Raw genomic sequence first — 14,916 nt, 5'->3', positions numbered from 1 at the left:
CTCTCCCCCATCTCTCTCACTACCTTCTTGTCCCTCTCTATCCCCATCTCTCTCATTCCCTTCTTGTCTCTCTCCCCCATCTCTCTCATTCCCTTCTTGTCTCTCTCCCCTATCTCTCTCACTACCTTCTTGTCCCTCTCTATCCCCATCTCTTTCATTTTCTGCTTGTCCCTCTCTCACCCCCATCTCTCTCATTCCCCTCATGTCTCTCTCTCGCTTACTATCTTTTCTCTCTCTCCCCATCTCTCTCATTCCCCTCTTGTCCCTCTCCATCCCCATCTCTCTCATTCCCTTCTTGTCCCTCTCTATCCCCATCTCTCTCATTCCCTTCTTGTCTCTCTCCCCATTTTTCTCATTCCATTTTTGCCTCTCTCCCCCATCTCTCTATTCCCTTCTTGTCTCTCTCTCTCCTCCATCTCTCTCATTCCCCTCTCGCTCCCCCCATCTCTCTCATTCCCCTCTTGTCTCCCCCCCATTTTTCTCATTCCCCTCTTCTCCCCCCCCCCAGATCTCTCCTATTTTTCTCTTGTCTCCCCCTCCCCATCTCTCCCATTTCCCTCTTGCCCCCCCCATCTCTCTCATTCCCCTCTTGTCCCGCCCCATCCCTCGCAGTCTCCTTTTGACTCCCCCCCCATCTCTCTCATTCCCCTCTTGTCCCCCCCATCTCTCTCATTCCCCTCTTGTCTCCCCCCCATCTCTCGCAGTCTCCTTTTGACCCCCCCCATCTCTCTCATTTCCCTCTTGTCTCCCCCCCATCTCTCTCGTTCCCCTCTTGTCCCCCCCCCCATCTCTCTAATTTCCCTCTTGTCTCTCCCACCCCACCTCTCTCATTTCCCTCTTGTCCCCCCCCACCTCTCTCATTCCCCTCTTGTCCCTCCCCCATCTCTCTCATTCCCCTCTTGTCCCCCCATCTCTCTCATTCCCCTCTTGTCCCCCAATCTCTCTCATTCCCCTCTTGTCTCCCCCCCCATCTCTCACAGTCTCCTTTTGACCCCCCCCATCTCTCTCATTTCCCTCTTGTCTCCCCCCCATCTCTCTCATTCCCCTCTTGCCCCCCATCTCTCTAATTTCCCTCTTGTCTCCCCCCCATCTCTCTCATTCCCCTCTTGCCCCCCATCTCTCTAATTTCCCTCTTGTCTCTCCCCCCCACCTCTCTCATTCCCCTCTTGTCTACCCCCCATCTCTCACAGTCTCCTTTTGACCCCCCCCCCCATCTCTCTCATTTCCCTCTTGTCTCCCCCCCCATCTCTCTCATTCCCCTCTTGCCCCCCCCCCCATCTCTCTAATTTCCCTCTTGTCTCTCCCCCCCACCTCACTTATTCCCCTCTTGTCCCTCCCCCATCTCTCTCATTCCCCTCTTGTCCCCCCCATCTCTCTCATTCCCCTCTTGTCCCCCCCATCTCTCTCATTTCCCTCTTGTCTCCCCCCCCCCACCTCTCTCAGTCCCCTCTTGTCTCCCCCCCCCTTTTTTTCTATCACCTACTGCCCCCTCCCATATTGTCTCTCTCCTCTCTCCTGTATTGTCTCTTCCCCCCTATCTCTCTCTCCTTCCCTCCCCGTGTCACTCGCACTCCCCCCCCCCCCCCCCGGACGGTGTCGGGACATGCGCAGTGCGGTGTCGGTGGTGCTGGAGCCGCACAGTGCGGCGGCCTGATCTGTGCGGAGAGTACGGTGGAGGTGATCGGTGTATGGGGGGAGACTGACACACATTGCACGGTGAGTACCGATCACCGACAACACCGGGAGCACAGCCAGACCCGGTACACACCGCCCGATCATCAGTACACACCGATCCGTACTGCATGACAGCCAGCATGACACAGCATCATCCCACCGACCCTCTACTGACCTACCCCGGACTACACCGGACTACCGACCTTCCCTCTACATCCTACCACCTGCGAGACTAGAATGTACCGTACTGACTATAGGTGTGCAGGAGATCGCAGTATATCCATCCCCCCCCTTATATCTGTCTGATCCTTCTACAGGAGATCGCAGTATATCCACCCCCCCCCCCTGATATCTGTCTGATCCTTCTACAGGAGATCGCAGTATATCCACCACCCCCCCCCCCGGTATCTGTCTGATCCTTCTACAGGAGATCGCAGTATATACTTCCCCCCCCCCCCATCCCATATCTATCTGATCCTTCTACAGGAGATCGCAGTATATACTTCCCCCCCCCCCTTATATCTGTCTGATCCTTCTACAGGAGATCGCAGTATATCCTTCTCCCCCCCCTGATATCTATGTGATCCTTCTACAGGAGATCGCAGTATATCCACCCCCCCCTTATATCTATCTGATCCTTCTACAGGAGATCGCAGTATATCCACCCCCCCCCCCTTATATCTATCTGATCCTTCTACAGGAGATCGCAGTATATCCATCTCCCCCCCCCCCCCCCTTATATCTGTCTGATCCTTCTACAGGAGATCGCAGTATATCCACCCCCCCCCTGATATCTGTCTGATCCTTCTACAGGAGATCATGTCTGCCCTCTATATCTCTTATCTCTATACAGCTCATATCATCCTGGGATATCCCTGGCCCTGTGTCTTCATAATATCCCCCTGGAATCTGTCCTGTCATTCTTTCTTCCCTTCCCTTACTCATTCCTTTCCTTCCTTCCTCTCCTTATTTCTTCATTTCATTCCTTCTTCCCTTCCCTCACTCATTCCTTTCCTTCATCCCTCTCCTTATTTCTTCATTTCATTCCTTCTTCCCTTCCCTCACTCATTCCTTTCCTTCATTCCTCTCCTTATTTCTTCATTTCATTCCTTCTTCCCTTCCCTCACTCATTCCTTTCCTTCCTTCCTCTCCTTATTTCTTCATTTCATTCCTTCTTCCCTTCCCTCACTCATTCCTTTCCTTCCTTCCTAATTTCTTCATTTCATTCCTTCTTCCCTTCCCTCACTCATTCCTTTCCTTCCTTCCTCTCCTTATTTCTTTATTTCATTCCTTCTTCCCTTCCCTCACTCATTCCTTTCCTTCCTCTCCTTATTTCTTCATTTCATTCCTTCTTCCCTTCCCTCACTCATTCCTTTCCTTCCTTCCTCATTTCTTCATTTCATTCCTTCTTCCCTTCCCTCACTCATTCCTTTCCTTCATTCCTCTTCTTATTTCTTCATTTCATTCCTCCTTCCCTCACTCATTCCTTTCCTTCCTTCCTCTCCTTATTTCTTCATTTCATTCCTTCTTCCCTTCCCTCACTCATTCCTTTCCTTCCTTCCTCTCCTTATTTCTTCATTTCATTCCTTCTTCCCTCACTCATTCCTTTTCTTCATTCCTCTCCCTATTTCTTCATTTCATTCCTTCTTATTTAATTGTTTCTTCCTCCCTTCTTTCCTTCCCTTCCCTTACTCATTCCCTTCCTTCCTTCCTTCCTCTCCTTATTTCTTCATTTCATGTCATTCCTTCTTATTTAATCGTTTCTTCCTTCCTTCTTTCCTTCCTTCCCTTACTTACTCCCTTCCTTCCTCTCCTTATTTCTTCATTTCATTCCTTCTTCCCTTCCCTCACTCATTCCTTTCCTTCCTTCCTCTCCCTATTTCTTCATTTCATTCCTTCCTTTTTTAATTGTTTCTTCCTTCCTTCCCTCGCTGTCTTCCTTCCTTCCTCACCCTTTTTCTTCATTTCATTCCTTCTTATTTAATTTTTTCTTCTTTCCTTCCCTTACTCTCTTTCTTTCCTTCCTCTCCTTATTTTATTTCATTCCTTCCTTCCTAAAATGTTCTTCTGTCCTTCTTTCCTTCACTTCATCCCTCTCTTCCTTTCCTTCCTCTCTTTAGTTCATTTCATTCATTCCTTTCTAATTGTCTCTTCCTTCTTTTCTTCTTTCTTCCCTCCACTTCATCTCCTTCCTAATTGTTTTTTATTCCTTCTTTTCTTCTTCCTCTTCATCTCCTTCCTTCCTTTCTTCCTTTTTTTTTTCTTCATTTCATTCCCTCCTTTCTAATAGTTTCTTCCTTCCTTTCTTTCCCTTCCTCTCATCCCTTTCTTTGTTTCTTCCTTCCTTTTTGTTTAATGTATTCCTTCCTGTTTTTTTCTTCTTTCTTTCTCCCCCTTCCTCTCTTTCCTCTCTTCCTTTAATTCATTCCTTCCTAACTGTTTCTTCCTTCCCTTATTCCCCTTTTCTTCCCCTTCTTCTTCCGAATTCTTCTTCCCTTCCTTCCTTCCTTCCTTCCTTCCTTCCTTCCTTCCTTCCTTCCTTCCTTCCTTCCTTCCTTCCTTCCTTCCTGTCATTCCTTCCTTCCTAATAGTTTCTTCCTTCCCTCCCTCTTTTTCATCTTCTTGCTTTCTTTTCCCTGTACCTCTGTTATCTTTGCCATTGCTCTAATCTTCTTTCTCCATTCATCCCCCTTTCCTTCTTCATTCCTCCTTCCATATTTCCTCTTTAGTTTTTCTCTCCCTGCTTTCCCATCACTCTCTCCCTCCTCTCTTCCTTTCTTCCAATCCTTCTTTCCCTTTCTTTCTTTTTATTTCTTCATTCCTTCTTCTCACTTTTTTTCCCCTCCCTTTCCTTTTCCACGTCCTTTTCTTCCTCCTTGTTGCTTCCTTTTTATCTTCTCTTCCTCCTTTCTTCTGCTTTCCTTCTTTTACCGGTATCTCAGTTACCTCTTTCTTTCTTTCTTTCTTTCTTTCTTTCTTTCTTTCTTTCTTTCTTTCTTTCTTTCTTTCTCCTATATCTATAATATTGTTCTAATTGTATTATGCTTGGGCCATATCTGTTATACATTGAATGGCCTGTAGTATATAATAGTTATTATATATTTTTTATGAACTGAACTTGCTGAACATTGTGGTTCTCCTGTTTGTCATGTTTTAAGCCTGTGAGTATGGAATATCAATAAATCAGAGACTTCTTCACTACTCTGGATGTGGCGCATCTTTCCTTCTGCTGCATATTCTTAAAGCGATGCCTATGGAGATTTTTAACCACTTAAGCCCCGGAAGATTTTACCCCCTTCCTGACCAGGGGGTATTTTGCGATTCGGCACTGCGTGACTTTAACGGACAATTGCGCGGTCGTGCGACGCTGTATCTAAACGAATTTGGCGTCCTTTTTTTCCCACAAACAGAGCTTTCTTTTGGTGGTATTTGATCACCTGTGCGATTTTTTGATCATGCGCTATAAACAAAAAAAGAGCGTAAATTTTGCAAAAATAGCAATATTTTTCAAATTTTTTTATATGAAATTCCCCCCCAAAAAAATGTAAAAATCTAAATTTTTTAACATTTTCGGCCAATTTGTTTTATGCTACCTATGTTTGGTAAAAAAAATCGCAAAAAGCGTATTTTGATTGGTTTGCGCAAAAGTTATCGCGTTTACTAACAAAGGGAAAGATTTTTGTCATTTTTGTTGTTTTTTTTTTTAACGCGTAATGGCGGCGATCTGCGTTTTTTTTTGCGGTACTGCGACATTGCGGCGGACAGATCGGACCCTTGACTGACATTTTTGACACTTTTGGGGTTACCAGTGACATTTCTACAGTAATCAGTGCTATACATATGCACTGTTACTGTAAAAATACACTGGCAGTGAAGGGGTTAACTTTTTTTGAAAGGGAGGGGCTATATGTGTCCCTAGGGGCGTGCTTTCTACTGTGATTGGCTGTGGCTTCAGATGTATGAACAGTGATCAACGGTTCTACATAGTAGAACCGTATGATCATCCTTCATACACATGGGAGAATGACAGGCAGCTTGTTTACACAAGCCGCCTGACTTTCTCCCTCTCCCCCGACGATCTCAGAGTGACCGGCGGACATCGGGTCCGCCGGTCACACGCGCGGGGGGGGGTGCGTGACCGCGCGTGTGACCTACGTTGCTTTGCCTGTGAGGGGCTGACTGCCGACGTAGATCGGCGTTAGGCAGTCGGCAAGTGGTTAAGTACTGTAGTTTGACGCTATCCCTTGGGTGCAATTTTAAAGCGTGACGTGTTAGGTGTCTATTTACTCTGTGTAACATCATCATTCAAATCTTACAAAAAAATTGGGTTATAGATTGTGTTTTTTTTTTTTTTTCATTCATTAAATTGTATTTTTTTCCCAAAAAATTGCGTTTGAAAATCCACTGCGCAAATACCGTGTGACATTAAAAAATGTATTCTCTGCTAAAAAAATGGGGTTCTAAGTAATTTTCTAGCAAAAAAATACAGATTTTTACTTTTAAAGGTCATAATAGGCCTGGACCTTAAGTGACGCCCGTTCATGCTGGAAAACCCTCCAATGTGGCTGAATTAAAACAATTCTGTAAAGAAGAGTGGGCCAAAATTCCTCCACAGAGATGTGAAAGACTCATTGCCAGTTATCACAAATGCTTGATTGCAGTTGTTACCACCAAGGGTGGCACAACCAGTTATTATGTTTATGGGGGCAATTACTTTTTCACATAGGGCCAGGCAGGTTTGGACAGCTTTTTTCCCTTAATACATTAAATCATCATTTAAAAACTGCATTTTGTTTTTACTTGGGTTATCTTTGTGTAATATTAAAATTTGTTTGATGATCTGAATCATTTAACCACTTGACCTCAGAAAGATTTACCCCCCTTTCCTGACCAGGCTATTTTTTGCAATACAGCACTGCATTACTTTAACTGACAATGGCACCGTCATGCCATGCTGTAATATAAAGTAATAATTGATGTAATTTTTTCCCCCACAAATAGAACTTTCTTTTGGTGGTATTTGATCACCTCTGCGATTTTTATTTTTATTTAGGAGATATTTGCACTGCATGTTCCAGTATGTAAGGCCATGTTCAGGTATGTAAGGCGGTTTTCAGAAATGTAAGGCCATGTTCCAGTATGTAAGATTTTGTTCAGGTTCCGCAAGTGGTTAAACTTAGCTTTACGTTATCGCATGAACTCCTTGGAGCCTTTGATTGTTTTCCTTAGGCTACGTTCACATCTTGGCGTTGCTATTTACAGGCGTTTTTTAGGTGTTTGTTCATGCGTTTTTATGGGCGTTTTTTTCGGGCGTTTTTACAAGCGTTTTTGTACAGGCGTTTTTAGGTTGACAAGTGACCAAGGGAAAAAAATAAAAACGCCTGTAATCTGCCCAAAAAGAAGCTCATGTACTTTTTTGAGCGTTGGGCATTTTGCTTAAAACACAAAACGCTCAGATGTGAACAGGGGCCATTGGAATGAATAGGATTTGTCTTGTTGGGCGTTTTTTGAGCTGATCCTAGAGCAGAAAAACACCTACATGTGAACTTAGCCGTACTGTCTAATCTAGACATCTAAATAACACTTTGTCCACTCCATTTTATAGCTGAGGAGTCATCTCTGTAATGGGTAAATCTAATAGAAAATAGAAATGATTGAAAGAAAGATTTTATTGTGATCGGAGTAACATTCCCAGGGACGAATCCCTGACACCAGGAAGGTCCCTGGAAGAGAAACTTTGTAACTCTAAGAATCTGATGGTGGACTTGTATCCAGAACCAGTCCTGCGTGGTCATATATTGTAACATTGCATCCCCAGCTCTGGGCCAGAATGGAGAATAAGAACTGTGTTTTGTGGGGATCATGTATGTAAGGTTGTGTTCAGGTTCCGTATGATTATTGTACACATTGAACGAAAATCGGACGTTGTGTTAACTTACAAAAATTTTTTTCTAGCTTGCACCTTTTTTTTTTGTCCAGTCGGGATCGGTTGTCGAAAGCACTATATTAACAAACAGATAATCGACTGATCGTTCCTCTTATGGAAATTTTTGTCTGATTTTTCTTATCGTGTTTACTGGACATAAGGCCTTGTTTAGGTATGTAGGGTTGGGTTCAGGTATAGTGGGTTGTTTTCAGGTATGTTGGGTTGTGTTCAGGTATGATGGGCTGTGTTCAGGTATGATGGGCTGTGTTCAGGTATGATGGGCTGTTTTCAGGTATGATGGGCTGTGTTCAGGTATGGTGGGCTGTGTTCAGGTATGGTGGGTTGTTTTCAGGTATGATGGGCTGTGTTCAGGTATGGTGGGTTGTGTTCAGGTATGATGGGCTGTGTTCAGGTATGATGGGCTGTGTTCAGGTATGGTGGGTTGTGTTCAGGTATGGTGGGTTGTGTTCAGGTATGGTGGGTTGTGTTCAGGTATGATGGGCTGTGTTCAGGTATGATGGGCTGTGTTCAGGTATGGTGGGTTGTGTTCAGGTATGATGGGCTGTGTTCAGGTATGATGGGCTGTTTTCAGGTATGATGGGCTGTGTTCAGGTATGGTGGGTTGTGTTCAGGTATGGTGGGTTGTGTTCAGGTATGATGGGCTGTGTTCAGGTATGATGGGCTGTTTTCAGGTATGGTGGGTTGTTTTCAGGTATGATGGGCTGTGTTCAGGTATGGTGGGTTGTGTTCAGGTATGGTGGGTTGTTTTCAGGTATGATGGGTTGTTTTCAGGTATGATGGGTTGTGTTCAGGTATGGTGGGTTGTGTTCAGGTATGATGGGCTGTGTTCAGGTATGATGGGCTGACATTCAGGTATTGTGGGTTGTGTTCAGGTATGATGGACTGACATTCAGGTATATAAGGTTGTGTTCAGGTATGTAAGGCTGTGTTCAGTTATGTAAGGCCATGTTAAGGTATGTAGGGCTATGTTCAGCTATATAGGACTGTGTTCAGCTATGCAGGGCTGTGTTCAGGTATGTAAGGCTGTGTTCAGGATTGTAAGGCCGTGTTCAGGTATGTAAGGCTGTGTTCAGGATTGTAAAGCCATGTTCAGGTATGTAAGGCTGTGTTCCGGTATGGAAGGCCATGTTTAGGTTTGTAAGGCCATGTTTTAGTATGTAAAATTTTGTTCAGGTATGTAAGGCTGTGTTCCGGTATGTAAGGTTATGTTAAGGTATGTAGGGCCGTGTTCAGGTATGTAACGCCGTGTTCCGGTATGTAAGGCTGTGTTAAGGTATGTAGGGCTATGTTCAGGTTTGTAGAGCTGTGTTCAGGTATGTAAGGCTGTGTTCAGGTATGTAAGGCTTTGTTCAGGTACAGTATGTAAGGCCATGTTCCTGTATGTAAGATTTTGTTCAGGTATGTAAAGCCATGTTCAGGTATGTAAGACTGTGTTCAGTTATATAAGGCCATGTTAAGGTATGTAGGGCTGTGTTCCGGTATATAAGGCCGTGTTTCTGTATGTAAGGCCATATTCAGGTATGTAAGGCCATGTTCTGTTATGTAAGGCCATGTCCAGGTATGTAAGGCTGTGTTCAGGTATGTAAGGCCATTTTAAGGTATAAAGGGCTATGTTCAGGTATGTAAGGCCGTGTTCAGGTATGTAAGGCTGTGTTCCGGTATGTGAGGCCATGTTTAGGTATGTAAGGCTGTGTTCAGATATAAAAGCCATGTTCCGTAAGATTTTGTTCAGGTCGACAAGCGGTTAAACTTAGCTTTGCGTTATCGCAGGAACTCCTCGGAGCCTTTGATTGTTTTCCTTACCGTCTAATCTAGACATCTATATGACACCTTGTCCATTTTATAGTTGATGAGTCATCTCTGTAATGAGTAAATAGAATAGAAAATAGAAATGATTGAAAAAAAGATTTTATCGTGATCGGAGTAACATTCCCAGGGACAAATCCCTGACACCAGGGAGGTCTCTACAAGAGAAATTTTGTAACTCAAGAAATCCGATGGTGCGCTTGTATCCAGAACCTCTTCTGTGTGGTGATATATTGTACCATTGCATCCCGAGCTCTGGGCCAGAATGGAGAATAAGAACTCTGTTTGTGGGGATCATGTATGTAAGGTTGTATTTAGGAAAGTAAAGCCTAGTACACACTATGTAAAAATCAGATGAACGATCGTCCGATTTTCCTTGAAGGTGCGCATCATCATGTAACTGAGAATAATATTATCTTGTACGAAAATTCTCAAACAACAAAGGCAAATATTGGAGGAAGAGGAAGTGATATAGTGCATGTGACCCTTCCAGCCATGTCCACCAAATAAGTTTGATTATTTCCGTATGATAATTGAACACATTGAACGAAAATTTGACATGGTGTTAACTTACAAAAAATTTTCTAGCTTGCACCTTTGTTTTTTTTTTTTGTCCAGTCGGGATCGGCTGTCGAAAGCACTATATTTATAAACAGATTGTTCTTCTTATGGAAATTTTTGTCTGATTTTTCTTATAGTTTTTACTGGACATAAGGCCTTGTTTCGGTATGTAGGGCTGTGTTCAGGTATGGTGGGCTGTGTTCAGGTATGGTGGATTGTGTTCAAGTATGGTGGGCTGTGTTCAGGTATGTAAGATTGTTCAGGTATGTAAGGCTGTGTTCAGGTATATAAGGCCGTGTTCAGGTATGTAAGGCTGTGTTCAGGTATGTAAGATTGTTCAGGTATGTAAGGCTGTGTTCAGCGGATGTCAGGTATATAAGGCCATGTTCAGGTATGTAGGGCTATGTTCAGGTATGTACGGCCGTGTTCAGGTATGTAAGGCCATGTTCCGGTTTGTAGAGCTATGTTCAGGTATGTACGGCCATGTTAGGGTATGTAGGGCTATGTTCAGGTATGTAGGGCTGTGTTCAGGTATGTAAGGCTGTGTTCAGGTATGTAAGGCTGTGTTCAGGTATGTAAGGCCATGTTCAGGTATGTAGAGCTATGTTCAGGTATGTACGGCCATGTTAGGGTATGTAGGGCTATGTTCAGGTATGTAGGGCTGTGTTCAGGTATGTAAGGCTGTGTTCAGGTATGTAAGGCTGTGTTCAGGTATGTCAGGTTTTATTCAGGTATGTAAGGCTATGTTCAGGTATGTAAGGCTATGTTCAGGTATGTAAGGCTGTGTTCAGGTATGTAAGGCTATGTTCAGGTATGTCAGGTTTTATTCAGATATGTAAGGCTGTGTTTAGGTATGTAAGGCCATGTTAGGGTATGTAGGGGCTATGTTCAGATATGTAAGGCTGTGTTTAGGTACGTAAGGCCATGTTAGGGTATGTAGGGCTAGGTTCAGGTATGTAGGGCTGTGTTCAGGTATGTAAGGTCGTGTTCCAGTATGTAAGGCCATGTTCAGGTATGTAAGGCGGTTTTCAGAAATGTAAGGCCATGTTCCAGTATGTAAGATTTTGTTCAGGTTCCGCAAGTGGTTAAACTTAGCTTTACGTTATCGCATGAACTCCTTGGAGCCTTTGATTGTTTTCCTTAGGCTATGTTCACATCTTGGCGTTGCTATTTACAGACGTTTTTTAGGTGTTTGTTCATGCGTTTTTATGGGCGTTTTTTCGGGCGTTTTTACAAGCGTTTTTGTACAGGCGTTTTTAGGTTGACAAGTGACCAAGGGAAAAAAATAAAAACGCCTGTAATCTGCCCAAAAAGAAGCTCATGTACTTTTTTGAGCGTTGGGCATTTTGCTTAAAACACAAAACGCTCAGATGTGAATAGGGGCCATGAATAGGATTTGTCTTGTTGGGCGTTTTTTGAGCTGATCCTAGAGCAGAAAAACACCCAAAAAATGCCTACATGTGAACTTAGCCGTACTGTCTAATCTAGACATCTAAATAACACTTTGTCCACTCCATTTTATAGCTGAGGAGTCATCTCTGTAATGGGTAAATCTAATAGAAAATAGAAATGATTGAAAGAAAGATTTTATTGTGATCGGAGTAACATTCCCAGGGACGAATCCCTGACACCAGGAAGGTCCCTGGAAGAGAAACTTTGTAACTCTAAGAATCTGATGGTGGACTTGTATCCAGAACCAGTCCTGCGTGGTCATATATTGTAACATTGCATCCCCAGCTCTGGGCCAGAATGGAGAATAAGAACTGTGTTTTGTGGGGATCATGTATGTAAGGTTGTGTTCAGGTTCCGTATGATTATTGTACACATTGAACGAAAATCGGACGTTGTGTTAACTTACAAAAATTTTTTTCTAGCTTGCACCTTTTTTTTTGTCCAGTCGGGATCGGCTGTCGAAAGCACTATATTAACAAACAGATAATCGACTGATCGTTCCTCTTATGGAAATTTTTGTCTGATTTTTCTTATCGTGTTTACTGGACATAAGGCCTTGTTTAGGTATGTAGGGTTGGGTTCAGGTATAGTTGGTTGTTTTCAGGTATGATGGGCTGTGTTCAGGTATGGTGGGTTGGGTTCAGGTATGATGGGCTGTGTTCAGGTATGATGGGCTGTGTTCAGGTATGGTGGGTTGTGTTCAGGTATGATGGGCTGTGTTCAGGTATGATGGGCTGTGTTCAGGTATGATGGGCTGTGTTCAGGTATGGTGGGCTGTTTTCAGGTATGGTGGGTTGTGTTCAGGTATGGTGGGTTGTGTTCAGGTATGATGGGCTGTGTTCAGGTATGATGGGCTGTGTTCAGGTATGGTGGGTTGTGTTCAGGTATGGTGGGTTGTTTTCAGGTATGATGGGCTGTGTTCAGGTATGGTGGGTTGTGTTCAGGTATGGTGGGTTGTGTTCAGGTATGGTGGGTTGTGTTCAGGTATGATGGGCTGTGTTCAGGTATGATGGGCTGACATTCAGGTATATAAGGTTGTGTTCAGGTATGTAAGGCTGTGTTCAGTTATGTAAGGCCATGTTAAGGTATGTAGGGCTATGTTCAGCTATATAGGACTGTGTTCAGCTATGCAGGGCTGTGTTCAGGTATGTAAGGCTGTGTTCAGGATTGTAAGGCCGTGTTCAGGTATGTAAGGCTGTGTTCAGGATTGTAAAGCCATGTTCAGGTATGTAAGGCTGTGTTCCGGTATGGAAGGCCATGTTTAGGTTTGTAAGGCCATGTTTTAGTATGTAAAATTTTGTTCAGGTATGTAAGGCTGTGTTCCGGTATGTAAGGTTATGTTAAGGTATGTAGGGCCGTGTTCAGGTATGTAACGCCGTGTTCCGGTATGTAAGGCTGTGTTAAGGTATGTAGGGCTATGTTCAGGTTTGTAGAGCTGTGTTCAGGTATGTAAGGCTGTGTTCAGGTATGTAAGGCTTTGTTCAGGTACAGTATGTAAGGCCATGTTCCTGTATGTAAGATTTTGTTCAGGTATGTAAAGCCATGTTCAGGTATGTAAGACTGTGTTCAGTTATATAAGGCCATGTTAAGGTATGTAGGGCTGTGTTCCGGTATATAAGGCCGTGTTTCTGTATGTAAGGCCATATTCAGGTATGTAAGGCCATGTTCTGTTATGTAAGGCCATGTCCAGGTATGTAAGGCTGTGTTCAGGTATGTAAGGCCATTTTAAGGTATAAAGGGCTATGTTCAGGTATGTAAGGCCGTGTTCAGGTATGTAAGGCCGTGTTCCGGGATGTGAGGCCATGTTCAGGTATGTAAGGCTGTGTTCAGATATAAAAGCCATGTTCCGTAAGATTTTGTTCAGGTCGACAAGCGGTTAAACTTAGCTTTGCGTTATCGCAGGAACTCCTCGGAGCCTTTGATTGTTTTCCTTACCGTCTAATCTAGACATCTATATGACACCTTGTCCATTTTATAGTTGATGAGTCATCTCTGTAATGAGTAAATAGAATAGAAAATAGAAATGATTGAAAAAAAGATTTTATCGTGATCGGAGTAACATTCCCAGGGACAAATCCCTGACACCAGGGAGGTCTCTACAAGAGAAATTTTGTAACTCAAGAAATCCGATGGTGCGCTTGTATCCAGAACCACTTCTGTGTGGTGATATATTGTACCATTGCATCCCGAGCTCTGGGCCAGAATGGAGAATAAGAACTCTGTTTGTGGGGATCATGTATGTAAGGTTGTATTTAGGAAAGTAAAGCCTAGTACACACTATGTAAAAATCAGATGAACGATCGTCCGATTTTCCTTGAAGGTGCGCATCATCATGTAACTGAGAATAATATTATCTTGTACGAAAATTCTCAAACAACAAAGGCAAATATTGGAGGAAGAAGAAGTGATATAGTGCATGTGACCCTTCCAGCCATGTCCACCAAATAAGTTTGATTATTTCCGTATGATAATTGAACACATTGAACGAAAATTTGACATGGTGTTAACTTACAAAAAAATTTTCTAGCTTGCACCTTTGTTTTTTTTTTTGTCCAGTCGGGATCGGCTGTCGAAAGCACTATATTTATAAACAGATTGTTCTTCTTATGGAAATTTTTGTCTGATTTTTCTTATAGTTTTTACTGGACATAAGGCCTTGTTTCGGTATGTAGGGCTGTGTTCAGGTATGGTGGGATTTGTTCAGGTATGGTGGATTGTGTTCAAGTATGGTGGGCTGTGTTCAGGTATGTAAGATTGTTCAGGTATGTAAGGCTGTGTTCAGGTATATAAGGCCATGTTCAGGTATGTAGGGCTATGTTCAGGTATGTACGGCCGTGTTCAGGTATGTAAGGCCATGTTCCGGTTTGTAGAGCTATGTTCAGGTATGTACGGCCATGTTAGGGTATGTAGGGCTATGTTCAGGTATGTAGGGCTGTGTTCAGGTATGTAAGGCTGTGTTCAGGTATGTAAGGCTGTGTTCAGGTATGTAAGGCCATGTTCAGGTATGTAGAGCTATGTTCAGGTATGTACGGCCATGTTAGGGTATGTAGGGCTATGTTCAGGTATGTAGGGCTGTGTTCAGGTATGTAAGGCTGTGTTCAGGTATGTAAGGCTGTGTTCAGGTATGTAAGGCTGTGTTCAGGTATGTCAGGTTTTATTCAGGTATGTAAGGCTGTGTTCAGGTATGTAAGGCTGTGTTCAGGTATGTAAGGCTGTGTTCAGGTATGTAAGGCTGTGTTCAGGTATGTCAGGTTTTATTCAGATATGTAAGGCTGTGTTCAGGTATGTCAGGTTTTATTCAGGTATGTAAGGCTGTGTTCAGGTATGTAAGGCTATGTTCAGGTATGTCAGGTTTTATTCAGATATGTAAGGCTGTGTTCAGGTATGTCAGGTTTTATTCAGGTATGTAAGGCTATGTTCAGGTATGTAAGGCTATGTTCAGGTATGTCAGGTTTTATTCAGGTATGTAAGGCTGT

The 14,916-nt window shown here is 43.5% G+C and overlaps 1 protein-coding gene across 2 annotated transcripts in view; it reads left to right on the top strand.

Moving 5' to 3' along the window:
• The first annotated feature begins 1,600 nt into the window (after positions 1–1,600).
• Positions 1,601–14,916, top strand: part of MAPRE3 (microtubule associated protein RP/EB family member 3) — a 226,173-nt gene continuing 212,857 nt past the window's right edge. For both annotated transcript variants that reach the window (XM_082251159.1, XM_082251158.1), the window contains exon 1: positions 1,601–1,716. The gene's annotated coding sequence lies outside the window, so the exon portion shown is untranslated. The remainder of the gene's footprint in view (positions 1,717–14,916) is intronic.

The sequence above is a fragment of the Pelophylax lessonae genome (genome assembly GCF_965119305.1).
Source record: "Pelophylax lessonae genome assembly, chromosome: 3".
In the NCBI taxonomy this organism is placed as follows: Eukaryota; Metazoa; Chordata; class Amphibia; order Anura; family Ranidae; genus Pelophylax; species Pelophylax lessonae.
The sequence above is the reverse complement of the archived record's forward strand: the minus strand, read 5'-3'. Positions and strand labels throughout refer to the sequence as shown.